Raw genomic sequence first — 13,708 nt, 5'->3', positions numbered from 1 at the left:
ATAACACGTACACATTTTTTTGAATTTTGTTTTAATAAAGTAAATAAATAAAAATGGGCCGAAGTCACAAATAAATCAACAAAGTGCCGCACAGAAATCCAAAAATTGTACAACAGGACAAATTTTTATTCTTTTGGAGCGACTATCGCGCAAAAACAAAAATCACGTGCTCACAGCTGCCCCTCTTTGTTCGGAAACACGAAGAGTTTTCGTGCAAAGATAAAGTGAGCGTTTATGAGCGATTTTTGCCTATGGACCACTCCGTATGAAGCATGTTTTTTTGAAAGATCTGACCGAATCTTGCTTCAAAGATTTCCTACATATCCTGGGCTAAACAGGAATCAGGTCAATGTAGTTCGAGAAGTTTTGGTAGCTGGGACTACCATGGGACTGCAATGCTTGCTGCTACTGCTGCTGCTGTTGTCACTGCTACGTCACTGACCGCCTTATTACAACCAAACAAAAATTGGAAACTGAACTAACTACTTATATGCATGTCAACTGCTAGTTACAAGATTCCTATCTATGATTCTTTTACGACTTGATCTTGGGTCTTAGCTGATTCTGCTTGCAGACTCCGATCTGAATCTTGATGCTTGCGAGTTGCGGCGACTTGTTTAATCTCCGGGATACTGAGTGAGGCGCGATTGGCAGGGTTCAGGACCTTAGTCAAATGTTGGAGTCAATCCGCCTTCCATTTACTCCGATATCTCGGGATTTTTTTTCTCTTTTTTTCTTCTTTGATTCCGAACTGGGATTCATCTCGTGGGTCATTTCGATCCATGTGGCTCGAGGTCAGACCTGCGGGAGAAAACAAATGAACGAAATTTTCTGCCCCAGTTTCACTAGGAAAATTTCGTTAATTATTCACCAGGAAGTTCATTAATGAAAGAGGATATGCATGCTCAGTTCAGGGTTGGAGCCCTAATACCGACTAGCTGGGGAAAGGTTCAGTTTAAGGGTTTAAAACCTTAACGCCGAACAAAGGAAGAATTCAGTTTAGGGTTTAAAACCCTAATGCTGACTAAAGAGAAAATTCAGTTTAGGGTTTAAAACCCTAATGCTGATTGCATGAAAAAGCTCGGTTTAGGGTTTAAAACCCTAATGCTGGCTGAAAGGAAAAAGTTCAGTTTAGGGTTTAAGACCCTAATGCTGACTAAAGGGAAAATTCAGTTTAGGGTTTAAAACCCTAATGCTGATTAAAAGGAAAATTCAGTTTAGGGTTTAAAACCCTAATGCTGATTGCATGGAAAAGCTCAGTTTAGAGTTTAAAACTCTAATGCTGGCTGAAAGGAAAAAGTTCAGTTTAGGGTTTAAAACCCTAATGCTGACTAAAGGGAAAATTCAGTTTAGGGTTTAAAACCCTAATGCTGATTGCATGAAAAAGCTCAGTTTAGAGTTTAAAACTCTAATGCTGGCTGAAAGGAAAAAGTTCAGTTTAGGGTTTAAAACCCTAATGCTGACTAAAGGGAAAATTCAGTTTAGGGTTTAAAACCCTAATGCTGATTGCATGAAAAAGCTCAGTTTAGAGTTTAAAACTCTAATGCTGGCTGAAAGGAAAAAGTTCAGTTTAGGGTTTAAAACCCTAATGCTGACTAAAAGGAAAATTCAGTTTAGGGTTTAAAACCCTAATGCTGATTGCATGAAAAAGCTCAGTTTAGAGTTTAAAACTCTAATGCTGGCTGAAAGGAAAAAGTTCAGTTTAGGGTTTAAAACCCTAATGCTGACTAAAGGGAAAATTCAGTTTAGGGTTTAAAACCCTAATGCTGATTGCATGAAAAAGCTCAGTTTAGAGTTTAAAACTCTAATGCTGGCTGAAAGGAAAAAGTTCAGTTTAGGGTTTAAAACCCTAATGCTGACTAAAGGGAAAATTCAGTTTAGGGTTTAAAACCCTAATGCTGATTGCATGAAAAAGCTCAGTTTAGAGTTTAAAACTCTAATGCTGGCTGAAAGGAAAAAGTTCAGTTTAGGGTTTAAAACCCTAATGCTGACTAAAGGGAAAATTCAGTTTAGGGTTTAAAACCCTAATGCTGATTGCATGAAAAAGCTCAGTTTAGAGTTTAAAACTCTAATGCTGGCTGAAAGGAAAAAGTTCAGTTTAGGGTTTAAAACCCTAATGCTGACTAAAGGGAAAATTCAGTTTAGGGTTTAAAACCCTAATGCTGATTGCATGAAAAAGCTCAGTTTAGAGTTTAAAACTCTAATGCTGGCTGAAAGGAAAAAGTTCAGTTTAGGGTTTAAAACCCTAATGCTGACTAAAAGGAAAATTCAGTTTAGGGTTTAAAACCCTAATGCTGATTGCATGAAAAAGCTCAGTTTAGAGTTTAAAACTCTAATGCTGGCTGAAAGGAAAAAGTTCAGTTTAGGGTTTAAAACCCTAATGCTGACTAAAAGGAAAATTCAGTTTAGGGTTTAAAACCCTAATGCTGACTGCAAAAGGAAAATTCAGTTTAGGGTTTAAAACCCTAATGTTGATTGCATGAAAAAGCTCAGTTTAGAGTTTAAAACTCTAATGCTGGCTGAAAGGAAAAAGTTCAGTTTAGGGTTTAAAACCCTAATGCTGACTAAAAGGAAAATTCAGTTTAGGGTTTAAAACCCTAACGGTGATTGCATGAAAAAGCTCAGTTTAGGGTTTTAAAACCCTAATTCTAGCTGAAAGGAAAAGTTCAGTTTAGGGTTTAAATCCCTAATGCTGATTGCATGGAAAAGCTCAGTTTAGGGTTTAAAACCCTAATGCTGGCTGAAAGGAAAAATTTCAGTTTAGGGTTTAAAACCCTAATGCTGATTGCATGGAAAAGCTCAGTTTAGGGTTTAAAACCCTAATACTGGCTGAAAGGAAAAAGTTCAGTTTAGGGTTAAAAACCCTAATGCTGATCGGCTGGGGATAAAGTTCGAGAATACTACACGATCTATTTTTTTTGAGTTTTCTTGTTTTAATAGAAGATAAAAGGGAGTTTTGCGGGAACTTACCTTTTGAGTGAATCCCTCATTGCCGAAGTGCTTCCTGTATCCGTGTACCTTCTTCTTTGGGCGACACCTGCTTCTTGCACGGTTGTCTTGGATTAGACCTGTTTCAACTTTTGAGTGAATCCCTCATTGCCAAAGTGCTTCCTGTATCCGTGTACCTTCTTCTTTGGGCGGCACCTGTTTCTTGCACGGTTGTCTTGGATTAGACATGTTTCAACTTTTCAAACAAAGAATCATTTGTTAGTTCGGAAATGACGGTCGGTTCGGTGACCTTGATCGTTCCCAATTGCTTTGCTGCGTCTCTATTTCTGTTGCGAAGTCCCGCCACTGATTTGATTCGAATGGCGAAACCTTTAGACTGCTCAGGCTGGTATTTCCGGATTCTGTGATGACTTGCTTCGTAAGGCTCTTTTTTCTTCTTTTTTCTTTTTGTGTGTCCCGTTTTGCTTGGAGGTTCTCAACGGGGATCTTATTGGAGGTATTTTGTGGGAATTTGTACAAAAAGGAAGCTCTGTGGGGAATATTTACAAAGTGGATTCTTTGTGTGGATTTTTGTACAATGGGGCATGCTGGGGATTTATTTCAAAGCGGGATTTCTAGGATTTGTTGGGGTAAGCTTGCTGGGGAATTTTTACAAAAGGACTCGCTGGGATGTGCTGGGGAGATTCCATTTTTTTATTATTTTTCTGTATATTGGGGAGACTCTGTGGGAGATTGTACAATAGAGACTCTGTGGGGATTTGTACAGGGGGAGACTCTGTGGGGATTTGTCCGAAGGCGGACTTGCTGGGGAAGATTTCAAGATTTCTCTCTTTCCTCTTTACTCTGAAACACCATCAAACATCATGATTCATCATGCTTGGGCAATCATGCCAAACGAGATGAGGCGCTTTCCTTCATGAGACGGGATTCCGTGCAAACAAACCATGCCACCTGTCCTTTCCGGTGTGTCCTGAACTCGGGGTTAAAATGAAAAAGGGATTCGAAAAGAAACAAAGCAGGGGAAAACAAATCAGAAAAGGAATACCCTTTTCGGGACGAGAAAGACTTATCTGAGGAAGATAACGCTGGCTTTAAATGACATGACATGCTCTTTGGACTGGACGTCCGACCTTCCATGAACTTGCGTTTTCCTGAACCAGAACAGATCTGTGATTCCAAAACCGGTGGAACTTTGCCGAGACCTTCTTGGGGTGGCGTCATTCCTTTTCGGCCAACAGCGCCCTTTGCGGGTTTTCACTGGCTGACCTCTCTCATTTCTCTTCCTGTCATCGCTTGATAGCACTCTTTGCGAGTTTTTACTAAACAAGCTCTCTCATTTTGGTTTCTCTACTCCCGTCGCCTCGTGGTGCCCGAAGGTTTTCACCGCCGAGACTCTCTCATTTTATCTCTCATAATTCAGAGTGTGCTGATCTCCATTTGTGACGCTTATTGGTTCCCCACCATATTTGGTAGTTGATCTGAAGGCTTGTGCTTGGTAAAAAGAGGTAGATGATACCAACTTCTCAACTGCTCGACGTGCCCCGGTTTCAATTTCAGGGTGGATGGGATTTTAAAATTGGTGTGACTGAACCTCAGGGAGAGGCTGCCTACGTATCCTTTCGGAATCAAGTCAAACGTAGTTCAGGCCTCAATCAAATTTTGTTTTTGTTTTCTTTTTTCTTTATTTTTTTTTGTTTTGTTTTTTTTCTTTTTGTTTTGTAAGTGGCTCAAAAGTTGGTGGAGAGGATTGGGTAGTGTTTGGGAAGTAGTGGGGAACAAACCTTCGCCATTTTCAAACGTGTCAGGACCACTGGAGTACGATTTAGACGTAGTATCTCTTGACTGCATCTGCATTCACTGCTGTGTCGGGGTCATTTCCTTCGATATCACCTAAATACAATGCTCCTCTCGGCAATATCTTCCTTACGATGTACGGGCCTTTCCAATTTGGGGCAAACTTTCCTTTTGCTTCTTCATGATGCGGCAGAATACGCCTTAGTACCAGCTGACCTACTTCGAAATTCCGGGGTCGGACTTTCTTGTTATAAGCACGGGCCATCCTTTGTTGGTATAACTGTCCGTGACAAACTGCGGCCATTCGCTTTTCATCAATCAACGTCAATTGCTCCAGTCGAGCCTTAACCCACTCGCTGTCTTCGATTTCTGCTTCGACAATGATTCGAAGCGAAGGAATCTCTACCTCTGCTGGTATTACAGCCTCGGTCCCATAAACCAAAAGATAAGGAGTCGCTCCCACCGATGTGCGTACTGTAGTGCGGTACCCCAACAATGCAAAAGGTAACTGCTCATGCCACTGTCGGGAACTTTGTATTGTTTTCCTCAAAATCTTCTTGATGTTTTTATTTGCAGCTTCCACAGCACCATTGGCTTTCGGCCGATAAGGAGTAGAATTCCTATGCGTTATCTTGAACTGCTCGCATACATCTCCCATCAAGTGACTGTTCAAGTTTGCTGCATTATCTGTAATGATAGTCGCAGGAATACCGAAACGACAGATAAGATTTGAGTGCACAAAATCTACTACAGCTTTCTTAGTGACCGACTTGAGAGTGACAGCTTCTACCCATTTTGTGAAGTAATCGATGGCAACCAGTATAAACCTATGTCCATTCGAGGCCTTCGGTTCAATTGGTCCAATGACGTCCATGCCCCAGGCGACAAATGGCCAAGGCGCAGACATGGGATGCAGTTCCGTGGGAGGTGCATGAATCAAATCACCGTGCACCTGACACTGATGACATTTCCGAACGAAGCTGAAGCAATCCTTTTCCATGGTCATCCAGTAATAACCTGCTCTAAGGATTTTCTTCGCTAAGACATACCCGTTCATGTGAGGTCCGCACACACCTGCGTGTACTTCGTGCATGATCTTTCTCGCTTCCTCGATATCGACACATCTTAGGAGATTGAGGTCCGGGGTCCTCTTATACAACAATTCACCGCTCAGAAAGAAACCACTTGCATGTCGCCTAATGGTCCTTTTTTGATCTCCAGTAGCGTGCTCGGGGTATTCTTGTGTCTTCAGGAATTTCTTGATGTCATGGTACCAAGGCTGCGTATTTGATCCCGCCTCGATTACACTGCAGTAACCGTGTCTTTCCTTGATTTGGATTTCCAAAGGATCGACGTGGGCGTTGCCCGGGTAGGGTAGCATTGAAGCCAAAGTAGCAAGTGCATCTGCCAGTTCATTGTGACACCTCGGAATGTACCTGAATTCTATTGATGTAAAGCGCTTGCTGAGGTCCTCCACATGTTGTCGGTATGGGATAAGTTTGACATCCCGAGTTTCCCATTCGCCTTGAGCTTGCCGGATGATCAGGTCAGAATCTCCCATAATCAGTAAGTCTTCGACATCCTGATCGATTGCCATATGCATGCCCATAATGCAGGCTTCATACTCAGCTGTATTATTTGTGCAAAAGAAACGCAGTCTAGCTATGGCGGGATAATGCTGACCGGAAGGCGAAATCAAAATTGCCCCAATCCCTACACCCTTGGCGTTCACGGCTCCGTCAAAGAACATCTTCCAAACATGTGCTTCCTCCGAGGTTGCTTCTACGGTGTTTACCTCTTCATCTGGAAAGTAGGTATCCAATGGCTGGTATTCCTCATCAACCGAATTTTCGGCCAAATGATCTGCTAACGCCTGGGCTTTCATCACCGTGCGGGTGACATAAACTATGTCGAATTCCGTAAGCAAGATTTGCCATTTAGCCAGTCTCCCAGTAGGCATTGGTTTCTGGAATATATACTTCAAAGGATCCAACCTGCTTATGAGGAATGTAGTGTGGGCTTGGAGATAATGTCTCAGCTTTTGTGCAACCCATGTGAGAGCGCAGCATGTCCTTTCCAGCAGAGTGTATTTGGCCTCGTAGCCGGTGAATTTCTTGCTCAAGTAGTAGATTGCTTGCTCCTTCTTTCCGGTTACGTCGTGTTGCCCGAGGACGCAGCCGAAAGAGTTCTCCAAGACTGTCAGATACAAGAAAAGTGGCCTCCCTGGTTCTGGAGGGACCAAGACTGGGGGATTCGAAAGGTATTCTTTGACTTTATCAAAGGCTTCTTGACACTCAGGTGTCCATTTGATCGCCGCATCTTTCCTTAACAGCTTGAATATGGGCTCACACGTGCTTGTCAGCTGGGCAATAAACCGACTGATGTAGTTCAACCTGCCCAAAAGACTCATCACGTCTTTCTTTGTTTTTGGGGGAGGCAGATCTCTGATGGATTTTATCTTAGTTGGATCTAGCTCGATACCTCTCCTGCTTACGATGAAACCCAAAAGTTTGCCCGACGGAACTCCGAAAGCACATTTGGCTGGGTTCAGCTTCAAGTCATACTTCCTTAGCCTCTCGAAGAACTTCCTCAAGTCTTGGATGTGATTATCCTGCGTCTTGGACTTGACTATCACATCGTCCACGTACACCTCTATTTCCTGATGCATCATGTCATGGAAAATGGCAGTCATGGCCCTCATGTAAGTAGCCCCCGCATTCTTCAGACCAAATGGCATGACCCGGTAACAGTAGGTGCCCCAAGGCGTGGTGAAGGCAGTTTTCTCGGCGTCCTCTTCATCTATCAGTACCTGATGATACCCAGCGTAACAATCTATGAAAGACTATATCTCATGTTTGGCGCAATTATCAATGAGGATGTGGATGTTGGGCAGCGGGAAATTATCTTTAGGACTTGCTCTGTTCAGATCTCGGTAATCTACACATACCCGAGTTTTCCCGTCCTTTTTTGGTACTGGAACCACATTCGCCAACCATGTTGTATATTGGACTACCCGAATCACTCCCGTTTTCAGTTGTTTGGTGATCTCCTCTTTAATCTTGTCACTGACCTCAGTTTTGAACTTTCGTTGCTTTTGTTGAACTGGAGGACAATCAGGATGAATCGGCAATTTATGAACCACTAGATCAACACCTAGTCCCGGCATGTCATCATATGACCAAGCAAACACGTCTTTAAATTCAAAAAGAAGTTGAATTATCGCCTCTCGCGTTTTCTTGTCCGTGTGAATGCTTATCTTGGTCTCCCGGATTTCTTCCGGGGTTCCTAAATTTACCGGTTCAGTGTCATTCAGATTTGGCTTAGGTTTATTCTCGAAATATTCCAACTCTCGGTTTATTTCCCTAAAAGCCTCTTCCGCATCATATTCTGGTTCTGGGTTCATTAATTCGCAGTTAAATAGCTCATTGTGATCTGGGCGTGAAGTCCGCAAGCATGTCATATTTAAAGCCGCATTATTAGGACTGAAAAGAAAGATAAAAGGCAAAATAACAAAAAATTAGAACAAAAGGAATAATGGGGAAGCAACTGATGATTTTTTTTTATTTTCTTTGGAAAGTTGGAAGACAACAATGTTTACAACTTAGGGATTCAAAGCAACAATTGAAAAGAAGAAAACGTTCAAGTTATGTCCCGGAGATAACTTGTGACACAGGAAATGTGGCAGGACAGGTCTACCCGGACTTCCGTCTAGTCGGGAATGGCGTGGCCTCCCAGTTTCGAAGTTGGGCGCTCGGCCCCATGTACAGCATCTCAGCAGTGCTCGTTCCTTCACCTGGCTGAACCATGTGAATCTCGTAGAGCATCTCCCTCATTGCCCCACATATCTCCTCGATTTCCTCAACTGTGAAGACCTCATCATCTTCTTCAACATACCTTGGCCTGATGAAAGTCGCATATAAATCCGGCAGTGGTTGAGGTAACTTCCAGCCCTCATTTCTCCTTTTCTTTGCCCATTCTTTGTCTGCTGGAGTAGGTTCGAAACCTAGTCCAAAAGGTTTCTTGATGATTGGCAAAGTAATGGGTTCTGTTATTCCCTGAAGGGTTCGTCCAAGTCCCTTCCCTGGCCTAAATCCGTGCCGGATCATCTCTTTGGCCACCATAACCGAGGCGTTAGACAAGAAAGGCTGGGGGCAGGGTATTCCCTCTTCGTGCTGCTCTGCCAGTACAACCTCGAAAGCTTGATAGACCGTATGTTCGCTTCCTTCTCTCGGTTCAAGGTACGGGATGGATGGGTCCCGATAAATGGCATGCTCATCTTCCCCATGGACCACGATCTCTCGGTCTTCGTACTCGAACTTCACCATCTGGTGAAGAGTGGAAGGCACGGCTCCTGCCGCATGGATCCAAGGTCTGCCAAGGAGAAAATTGTAGGATGTGTCCATGTCGATCACCTGGAAGGTTACTCGAAATTCGACTGGTCCTATGACCAACAACAGGTCTATTTCTCCCATGGTATCTCTCTTGATGCCGTCGAAAGCTCTTACGCAGACATTGTTGGGTCGGATTCTTTCGGCCCCAATTTCCATTCTTTGCAGCGTGGAGAGCGGGCAAATGTCAACGCCTGAGCCTCCATCCAACATTACCCTCTTGACATAATAGTCTTCGCATTTAACTGTTAGATGCAAAGCCTTGTTGTGTGCCGCTCCTTCCGGGGGTAGATCGTTCTTGCTGAAGGAGATTTGGTTGACGGCGAAGAATCTTTCTGTCATCCGCTCTAATTGCTCAACCGAGGTTTCAACTGGCACATATGCCTCATTCAGGGTCTTCAGTAAGATCTTTTGATGCTCGGCCGACCTTATCAATAATGATAGCATGGACACCTGCTCAGGGTGCTTGCGCAGCTGATCTATCACTTCGTAATCCGGCATCTTCATTTGTTGGAAGAACACTTCCGCCTCTTCAACACTCACAGGCTTCTTTGGAGGGAAGCGCCTTTGTGTGGCGTTGTTCAGTTCTTGGGTATTTGAGTACCCTCCAATGAAAGTATTTTCTGGAAGTTCTCCCATGACCTCTTTTCCTTTGTACATCACCAAAGTCTTTTGATAATTCCACGGCACTGTGGACGGGTTGGTCATTGGCTTTTGTGGCACGCGTCCGATAACCACTGGCTCATTCAGCCGAGGTGGTTGAATCGTCCCCCGGACCACATAGGCCCCTTTTGGCACGTACATAGGTTTTGTCTTTTTGATCCCGAAGTTCTGCGCCTTCTCAGCTCGACCTCGTGGTATGTAAAGAACTTCATTTTTTACAGGTACCACTTTCTTTTCTACCTTCTTTTCAAGCTTGTTCTTTATAGCCTTGACCTCTTCCCCCTTTTCTGGTTTCTGGTCCATTTCGGGCCTCTTCCCCGTGTCGACAATGGCAAATCATTCCGATCAGCGGCCCATTATTGTGAGCGGGCAATGGATTGTTAGTCACATTTGGGATCTCTTCGTCCCTTAGCACTATTTTCCCCTGCTCTATCAAATTTTCGACCACTCTTTTCAATGACCAGCAGTCGTTTGTATCATGTCCCTCGGCCCCTGAATGATAGGCGCATCTGACTCCGGCTTTGTAAGAAGGAGATGTCGGGTTTTGCCTTGTTTGAGGGATGGGTTGCAAGAAACCCAACTGGACCAACTTTGGGAACAAAGTTGAGTATGGCTCACCGATGGGCGTGAAAGTCCGCCGTCGAGGTGGCTCTTGGGGGCGGTAGTTATTCTGCGGGGGTTGTGGGTTATAGTGGTTGCGGTAAGGAGGCTGATTTCTGGGAGGTGGAGCTGGGCCTCGGTTGGCTTGTTGTGGTGGATGGTTATAAGGTTGGGCATTCATGACCATATAAGGTTGATGAGCATATGCCACATTTGAGTGGGGGTAGTAGTGTTGTGGGGCCCTTTCCGGAAAATGGGGCCTGGGATGACGATACTCCCTTGCTTCAGAGGCTGCCATAGCCGTTTCTTCCTTCTTCTTCCCCCTTGTCGTTCCTCCGGACCCGCTTTGGACGGCCTGGGAGGTTGCCCTTATGGCTGCTTGACTCAGAATCCGACCTGTTTTCAGCCCATTCTCTACCATCTCTCCTATCTTGATCGCTTCCGCGAATGGCTTACCCATGGCCGACATCATGTTTTGGAAATAGTCAGACTCTTGAGCCTGGAGAAAGGTAGTGACCATTTCCACTTCATCCATGGGGGGCTTCACCCTCGACGCCTGTTCACGCCACTTAATAACATACTCTCTAAAGCTTTCCGAAGGCTTCTTCTTCAAATTCGACAGAGAGTTTCGGTCTGGCGCAATGTCGATGTTGTACTGGAATTGTTTTACAAAATCTCTGGCGAGATCATCCCATATATGCCATCGGGACATTTCCTGATCCATATACCATTCCGAAGCTATCCCTACTAGGATTTCCCCAAAATATGCCATTAGCAGTTCTTCTTTTCCGCCGGCTCCCCGCAATTGGTTGCAGTATTTCTTAAGATATGCAATAGGGTCACCGTGCCCATCGTATTTCTCGAACTTGGGGGTCTTGAAACCCGTTGGTAGGTGCACATGAGGGAACATGCACAGGTCGGCGTAAGAGACGCTCCTTTGTCCACTCAATCCTTGCATATTCTTCTAACTTTGTTCGAGGCTTCTCATTCTCTTAGCAATCTCATTTTGTTCTGCAATTCTGGGGTTCTGATCCTGTCCCGGTGCAAGCTCGCACTGAGGCGGTAGAGGATTAGTATTGGTAGCGAACCTGGTTGGTTCCATTGAGAACGATGGTGCTTGGAATGTAAAAGAGGATGAGTCAAAGCTTGGCTTGTACGTGGTGGGCTGCGCCGTAACCGGGCAAGGCGATGCAGCAAAGATGTTCATGCTTGCATCAGTGGCCGACATTCGGGGATGAGGCTCAGAAGGTGATCCGACAGAGAAGGCGGAGGTGGCTGGGTACCCAAATGGGGTAGCAGGGTAATTTATGGGGACATTAGACGTTCCACTTGACCTGGAGAATAATTCAGGGAATCCAGGGACGACACTTGGCGGCTCTTTCCCATTATTCCAGTCGTCCAGCATTTCCAACATGCGGAGCCGTAGGATTCTATTTTCTTCCGCAGTTGCGGATTCAGGTGTGAGGACGGCTGAGATCGAGCTTTCCTCGGAAACAAGGACTGTTTGCAATGGAATTTCTGACGACATTTCCACACTTCCTTTTGACCTGGTGAAGTAAGTGTGAGTACTACTTCTGGCCCTGACAACAGGTAGTTGAACACTTCTCCTTGACCTCGTGAAATATGAGTGCGAGGCCAGACTTTCACCAAACCAACCGTCTTTTCAAAAAACCCTAGAGAAATGCTCAATGACAAACGCACGGTTAATTTGTAGCAAATAACCGATAGTTAATCTCACGTTGGGCATGATGCATCTATACAGTTAAGTGGATTACTATATGTTGCTGCGAGAGCATGCGTCATTCCGACATTTTTCCTCTTATTAGTTTTTCCCCTTTTTTCTCTTTTGTTTTCCTTTTATTTTATTTATTATTTTTATTTTATTTTATTTTGCAGTAAAAGAAATGCGACCGGATCCGATGAGGATTGCCTACGTATCACGATGCCTACGTGAATCAGATCATTACGTAGTTCGAAAACACAAATGAGCGTAAAAGAAACAACCTCTTTATTGTTGAAACATTCTATTACAAGCTACATTTTGCAAAAGGAAGAGCAAACTTTGAAAATAAACCTAGACTCAAAATAGACTGAAAATCACCCTGATGGAAAAACAGGCAGAAGATGCTAAAATACAGATTTGACCTATGAATGCATTATGGTTTTAAAAATTGGTTTCCGCGGGGCATCATTCGGCCTCGCCGCGGTCCTAGGCATGAGATCCCTCTCAAGTTGCTCTAGCTCGTGCATAGTTTGCTTGACATAAACCATTACTGCCGAGAGGAAGGTAACATTGGACATGTTATCACATCGTAGACATCGTCTGGTGATAGCATGGGCAATGGCCTTGATCCTATCTCTGGTTTGCTTCTTCTCTACAAGCAGGTGTTCTATCTGATCGCTGCATATCTTGAAGACTTGAGTATCTTGTACATGCTGATGCTTCAGTCGCCGTACTTCCAACTTCATCTGGGCTATTGAGTCGTACCAGTATCTGCTCTCAGTTTGGAAATCCTTGGCCTGATTAACTGCTTTGATCTCAAGTGCAGCCATCTCTCTCTTTATCTTAGCAACGACTTTCTCGTGGTCGCCTTCCAATTGGTTCAAGTATCTGCGATGCTTATCTGCCCTCGTATCCCACTGCGCTTTGAGCTCGGCTATGACATTTTTAGACTTCTCCAAACCATCTTGCCATTCTCTGATCTTGCTTCTTAGCCTTTTTATCAGGTGCTCGTCTGATCGACGTCTTGGTTGTTTATCTGCATCCAACCTTATCTGTTTGTTCTGGGCTTTGAGCATTTCATTTTCTTGAATTAACCTGTTCCGCTTCCCCAGATCGGTGGCAATTTGCACGTTGTGCTCGTATTTCATGCCTTCTACTTGTTGCTTTAATCTGCTGATTTCGGCACAATAGCCTCTTTCCTTTGCTAACCAATCCCAATGCCTTTGCGATGACTCGGTGAAATCCCGGATGTGGGGTCTCTTAGCTAGCCTTTCATGCTCGAGTTCCCTTCCATACCATGCAAGGTAACCTGACGCCGTTTCTCCTTTGGCTCGATCCCGCACGCAAGTATCTGATTTCAAATATTGACACTCACTCCAGATTTGGCGAATCTTTGCTTCTGGGAATTGTCCGTTAGGACTTATCTCAACTGCTTGAGTGCTAAGATCTTCCTCATGAGGTACTGTCTGGCATCTTCCGAACTGTCTCAAAACTCGGCAGGGTGCGTAAGGTTGAATGCTCTTAAGCCCCATCAGTAAGAAATGAGTTTTAGCTGCAGACATATATAGGATCTCATCAACAGGCAACCATC

Source organism: Nicotiana sylvestris, chromosome 11 (genome assembly GCF_000393655.2).
Source record: "Nicotiana sylvestris chromosome 11, ASM39365v2, whole genome shotgun sequence".
Taxonomy (NCBI): domain Eukaryota; kingdom Viridiplantae; phylum Streptophyta; class Magnoliopsida; order Solanales; family Solanaceae; genus Nicotiana; species Nicotiana sylvestris.
The sequence above is the reverse complement of the archived record's forward strand: the minus strand, read 5'-3'. Positions refer to the sequence as shown.